General features: G+C 32.3%; 1 protein-coding gene across 1 annotated transcript in view; it reads right to left on the bottom strand.

Annotated features, from left to right (window-relative positions):
• The window catches only part of Nost (Nostrin), a 288,623-nt gene that overhangs the window by 108,057 nt on the left and 173,605 nt on the right, over positions 1-6,961 (bottom strand). The gene's annotated exons all lie outside the window — the stretch shown is intronic.

The raw sequence follows: 6,961 nt of genomic DNA, 5'->3' as shown, positions 1-6,961 counted from the left end.
TTCGAATGGAAATCTTATTGAAAAGTTGTATATGAATATAAATGCACGAATTTTCTTAACATCTATTTGTTGTAATTACTATTTTTTCAAATACAAAATAATGTTTATGAATAATTTTTCTGAAAAATTTTTTAATATGACTTTCATTATTTGGGTGCTGATTGTTTTTGTCTATAGACAACTTTTCGTTTACTAACATATACCTTCTCTATTTATTTCAATACATTTATATTCTTTGTTGCAGCCACGTATTGTCTTTTCTGTTATTTTCGTTATAAAACAATAGCAACGAAGTCGATATTTTCCTCATTTTCTCTGTTTCAGAGAGTAGACAATCTATAAAGCATATATTTTGAGTTTGAAGACGCTGAGTTGTTTAGTATTCGTTTCGCAGCCATCAATAGCGAACGTTTTCGTTGAATTTGTGACAATTGTGAAAATTGGTCATCGTTATGTGTTACAATACTTTTATTCGAAACACCTCAGCCCAACCAATATGAAAGCTGTACTGGATTCTACTCTGGGTGAATCTGCCCCTTCGTTTACAATAGTAAAATATTGGGTACCAGAGTTCAAACGAGGCCGTACGAGATGCTAAGACAAACATCGCAGTGAGCGACCAAATGAGGTGACGACTTCATAAACGGTGAAGAAAATTCACAAAGCGGTACTGAATGAAAGTCGATTGGAAGTGCGGTACATCTTATATTATCTGAAATTTCGACATGAGAAAGCTGTGTGTAAGATAGGTGCCGCGTTTGCTCACATTCGAGGAAATACAGTGTCGTGAAGACGTATTCGTGTTAAGTGAAGTATCACCAACAAAGCAGAATTCTTGCATCTGCAGGCACGGTCATGACATGGGTTTTTTGGTATAACATTTCTTATTATAAAAACGGTATCGAATTTTTTGAAGGTCGCTGGGAAAGGTTTATAGAGCTGCAAGAAAAATAATGATTATGTTGAGAAATAAATGCATTTTTTCCAAAATTTTTGTGTTTTCTTTGTTGAGCCGTTTACTTCTGGGACCTACCACGATGATAATTTATAGACATATTCCTCCGTTCGATAACTGGAATGTCTGTTAGTGGTTGACTGAAAAACGAAGATGATCAAAATGAAATTCTGAGGAACTCAAAAATGAATAATATATTTAAGAAATGAAATAATAATCATATCAATAATAATCTTCAATAAAGCCAAGAAACAATGTTTATAACAGAGATGGAATTCAAATAGTATTCGGATTACTTGTTTGAAAATTAATTGTTCAATGAAGTATACATCGTCTATAGAAGAACAAATTATAATAACAATAAAAAAATATATAATATGGAAATGAGGATTTCAATTACAGGAAGAAAGTAGAGACTTTTGAAATTCCGATGTGATTTTCGTTGTTTTCTGATTCATTTTCAATTTCTCTGATAGATTATAACACATTTTGACGTCTAAATGAAATTTATTTCTCCCTATATTTTGAGCGATATGAAGGTTTCTAATTTGCTGAAATTGAAAGTTGAATTTTTGCGGTTTCTTCTAACATAATGACCCAATGAAATTTCGATTGAAAAAATGGACTGAATATCTAGTATATCATGTGTATATGAATATTTGACGAAGGTTCAAGATATGGCAATATATATATATATATATATATATATATATATATATATATATATATATATAATATAAATTGATTTGATAACCCTGAAAAAATCAAAAAAATTAACCAAAATAACAATTTTATTAAACAAAAACTGAAATTACAAAGAAATAACATAGAACAACAACCAAAAAAAATTGAAATGATAATAAAAGCTGAAAAAATTAAAAAAATATTACTTAACAAAAAATGAATAACTAATAATCAAAAAATTTCCAACCAAGTTATGTTACAACGTTTCGATTGTTAGTATCCACAATCGAAACGTTGTGACATAACTTGGTTTGAAATCTTTTAATTTTCTATTTTTTGTTAATATTTTGTTTTTTAAATTTTTTCAGCTTTTATTATTATTTAAATTTTTTATTTGTTTGGTTGTTGTTGTATGTTATTTCTTTGTAATTTTTGTTTAATAAAATTGTTATTTTCGGTATATTTTTTTAGGGTTATCAAATCAATTTATATTATATTAGACAATGGAAGTCCAAACTGATCCAGTTATCATCCGAAGACGATTGTGGATACTAACAATCGAAACGTTGTGATATAACTTGGTTTAATATCTTTTAATTTTAATTTTTTGTTAATAATAATTTTAATTTTTTCAAATTTTTCAGTTCTTATTAATATTTCAATTTTTTATTTGTTTAGTTGTTGTTGTATATTATTTCTTTGTAATTTCAGTTTTTGTTTAATGAAATTGTTATTTTCGGTTAATTTTTTTGAATTTTTCAGGGTTATCAAATCAATTTATATTATATTAGACAATGGAAGTCCAAACTGATAAAATACACCACGAAACATTGTCAACCACCTTCAAACAGAAATATATACCTACATTCAAGTTATTTTGAAGGCATGAAATTCATAACCATAAATATATGTTTGTTTGAAGGTGATTGACAATGTTTTGTGATGAATTTCACTAGTTCGGACTTCCATTGTCTAATGATTTGAAATCCCTGAAACAAGTAAAAAAGAATAATTAAAAAGAATAGTTGAAAATAACAATTATATTAAGCAACAATAAACCTGAAATGAAATGATAGTAAAATAACCTACAAGTAAAAATATAATAATTGAATAAATAAAAATTAAAGGAATGCAAAAAGAAAATAATAAAAAGTAAAAAGTGTAGAGATTCCAAGTCACGTTAGTTCACGACGTTTCGATTGTTGGTATCTACAATCGTCTTCGGGTGATGACTGGACTGATTCCTCCGAGAGATGACTATTTTATAGGTCGTTGAAATACTTTCACTTTCTCTACTTTCCATTTTCCGCTTCACTGATTCCGTGAGAGATGACCGATTTGGCGGGAGTTGGTCATTTTTCGTTTGATGATGGGTTTCCATATGTTTCGTATATCTACGCTGGCCTGGCTGAATACGTTGTTGGACAACATGTATGCGGCTTCCTTAAATTTTCTCCTGAACCAATGTTCCTCTCTGTGCAAGATCTCAGCTTGGGACCACTCGATGTTGTGTTGATGGGTCCAAACATGGTCTGCTATTCCTGATTTGCTGGTTTCTCCTCGCTGTGTGTGCTTCTTGTGCTCGGCAATGCGAACATTCAATGGCCTCTTAGTTTCACCAATATAGGATTTTCCGCACTCACAGGGTATCCGGTAAATGCAATTCTTGGAATCGCAGTCCGCGTTTGGGGGCCTGGTTTTCGTGAGGCTGCTACGGATAGTGTTACCGGATCTGAAACAGGTTCTAATGTTGTACTTGGAACCAATTCTTCTTATCCTCTCCGATAATCCTCTGATGTAGGGAAGTGCAAGCACTGGTTGTGATGGCTTCTCTTCCTTGCGAGGCTCCTGCTGTCTTTTAACCAAAGTCTTTTCTACCATCGCTTTGGAGTATCCATTCCGCTGAAGATCATTTTTGATAATGTCTAGTTCCTTTTCGAGACCTTCCTTTGTATTACAGAGCTCAAAAGCACGGTCTAATAGAGTCTTGATGATTCCTATTTTTGTCGATTGATGGTGGTTGGATTCGTGGTTCAGATACTGTCCCGTATGAGTGGGTTTTCGGTATACAGAGGATTATCGGAGAGGATAAGAAGAATTGGTTCCAAGTACAACATTAGAACCTGTTTCAGATCCGGTAACACTATCCGTAGCAGCCTCACGAAAACCAGGCCCCCAAACGCGGACTGCGATTCCAAGAATTGCATTTACCGGATACCCTGTGAGTGCGGAAAATCCTATATTGGTGAAACTAAGAGGCCATTGAATGTTCGCATTGCCGAGCACAAGAAGCACACACAGCGAGGAGAAACCAGCAAATCAGGAATAGCAGACCATGTTTGGACCCATCAACACAACATCGAGTGGTCCCAAGCTGAGATCTTGCACAGAGAGGAACATTGGTTCAGGAGAAAATTTAAGGAAGCCGCATACATGTTGTCCAACAAAGTATTCAGCCAGGCCAGCGTAGATATACGAAACATATGGAAACCCATCATCAAACGAAAAATGACCAACTCCCGCCAAATCGGTCATCTCTCACGGAATCAGTGAAGCGGAAAATGGAAAGTAGAGAAAGTGAAAGTATTTCAACGACCTATAAAATAGTCATCTCTCAGAGGAATCAGTCCAGTCATCACCCGAAGACGATTGTAGATACCAACAATCGAAACGTCGTGAACTAACGTGACTTGGAATCTCTACACTTTTTACTTTTTATTATTTTCTTTTTGCATTCCTTTAATTTTTATTTATTCAATTATTATATTTTTACTTGTAGGTTATTTCACTATCATTTCATTTCAGGTTTATTGATGCTTAATATAATTGTTATTTTCAACTATTCTTTTCAATTATTCTTTTTTACTTGTTTCAGGGATTTCAAATCATTTTATATAATAGACAATGGAAGTCCGAACTAGTGAAATTCATAAATATATGAGTATGAAAAATTGAAGGAAAGGGGTAGCATGTGATACCGCATTCAAAAGGGTTTTCATTTCACAATTCGGCAATTTAGCACTTGTTGAATTTTGGATATGGTTATTCAAGAAAAAAGTTTTATTTCATTTTATTCCATACAAACAAACAATTTTCGAGTGAAATACCTGTCATATTTGCTAGACGTCGTTAATAAAATTTTAAGTTATCAACCGTTTCTTTAGAAATTTCTAAACATTAATATAAATTGTTTTCAAATAAGCCCATCTGAGACCTAAAGAATTGATATATCAATATTGACACTCTGGAAATATTGTCAGAAAACTTGATACAGTGAGAACAAGGGACGATGTTTGCAAAGTTTTTCAATTTTGTAACACGTTTTTATTAACTTCACTTGTATGTTCGTTTGTAACCGACTCCTTTTGACTCGATTTTGACTAACTTTGAACGGAAGGATTTATTTTAAACTTTGTACATATATCAAGGATCGGTGACAATACAGTAATTTCATTAGGTTATCTCATTATCCTGATCAGGATCGCCAGGATTCAATAAGTGAGATAACCACAATGTCTGCGTGTGCGTATATATTTAATAATAAAACAAATGGGCTTGAAATAACAAGGCAAACTAAACATTGGAAAATGAATAATAGTATTAAAAAAACTAAAAAAAAAACGTTTTAATAGCAACATAAACTAAAAAATTAATGATTCGATACTAATTTGAGATTGTGTTCAACATCGATAATAAGTCCTATGGCTTCATGTAACTAATGAATTTCAATAATCTAATCTGAAATCAGAATGAATCTATTTACCAAAATAGACTTACAAAAATAGACTTATTAAAAGTCATTAGTTACATCAAGCCATATAACTAATTATATCGATGTTGAACATAATTTTGAAGTAGTTCCGAATTATTTTTCAGTTTCTGTTGCTATTGAAGCGTGTTTCTTCAGTTTTTTAAACTATTATTAAACTACAACATTGAAGTGTACCTATTATAATACAAATAAACATAAGATAATATGCGGTTCATTTTTTTGTGACAGTGATAAAAAGGTTTCAAAGCTTATTTATTATAAAGTAGTTATTGTTGAACATTTTCACTGGCACAGAATAATGAACCGCATAGTATCTACAAAATTTTTTGTTGTTAAAGAAATATACTTTGATGATAAAGTTTGAGAAACACCATCGTGCTAAGACTAGCACGTTGAAAGGTAATACTTTGCTAATCTTTAGCTCGTACAAGTTTCGATTTTTCCGGATTGCCGTTCGTAGTGGGGCGGTAGCTGATTGCCGGAAAAACGGATTTCAACAGAATTCATCTGTCATAGATAAGAACATAGATAATGTGTGTCCATGCGAATGCTTACTCCTGACTGGTCCGCACATTTGCTGCGTCGTTGTTATCCCCACCGTCATATTCATCCTTATCCCTAGCATTTTCCAAAGTTATAAATACGAGTGAACATGTAGCTCGTTAGTCAATCGTTGCTGAGACTTCAAGATATAACCTTAGGCCTTGCAGTCAACGCACATAGCATTGATGATGCCTGCCACAGTAGCAGACAAAATTTTTGATTATTCAGGATCCATTCGATCACATTCTACTAGCCCGGATGTTTTTTCTTTAATCGTGACTTTGGCCGTGAAATCATATGTTCTTATATCATTCAATTTTTTTTTGAAAATTTATCAGTAGATGGTGAGTTTGAATAACATCCTTTCGAAAAGTGATTTTCAACTTCACTGCTAGTTTTCACTTGAATAAACAAATTTCTCTTTGGAGAGTCATATAATTATCATTTATGAATAATATTCAGCTCTCTTCAGTCGGAGAACAATATTTCAGAATAAAATTTGAAGGTTTTTCGAACAACCGCTGGATAAATTGACAAAATTACTATTGGCATACATTTTACATCCTTCCGGAAAGTAATTTTCACCTTCACTGCTGGTTTTCACTCGAATAAACAATTTTCTCTGTGGACATTTATATAATCATCATTTTCGAACAATATTCAGCTATTTTCAGTCGAAGAGAACAATATTTCTAAATGAAATTTCAAGAATTTTTCTACAACCGCTGGAGAATTTGACAAAATTACCATTGCCATACATTTTACATAAATTATATTCCACAACAAAAGCATAACCTTCAAACAAAAACGTAATACTGCACCTGAGGTTTCAATGGCGAGGATCGAATTTGAATTACCCTGTATGTCACGATTTATTTTCAATAATACATACTTCGTGATTCCATGAATGATTCTCTGGAATTTAAACAGCATTGAAAGTTTGAACTATTCAGCATCACTATCTCTACCGTTATTCAACTACATTTTAACGTTAGACATGTTTATAA

The sequence above is a fragment of the Leptinotarsa decemlineata genome, unplaced genomic scaffold (assembly GCF_025532065.1).
Source record: "Leptinotarsa decemlineata unplaced genomic scaffold, Ldec_3_MD MMD2_tig00026340_RagTag_RagTag, whole genome shotgun sequence".
NCBI lineage: Eukaryota > Metazoa > Arthropoda > Insecta > Coleoptera > Chrysomelidae > Leptinotarsa > Leptinotarsa decemlineata.
The sequence above is the reverse complement of the archived record's forward strand: the minus strand, read 5'-3'. Positions and strand labels throughout refer to the sequence as shown.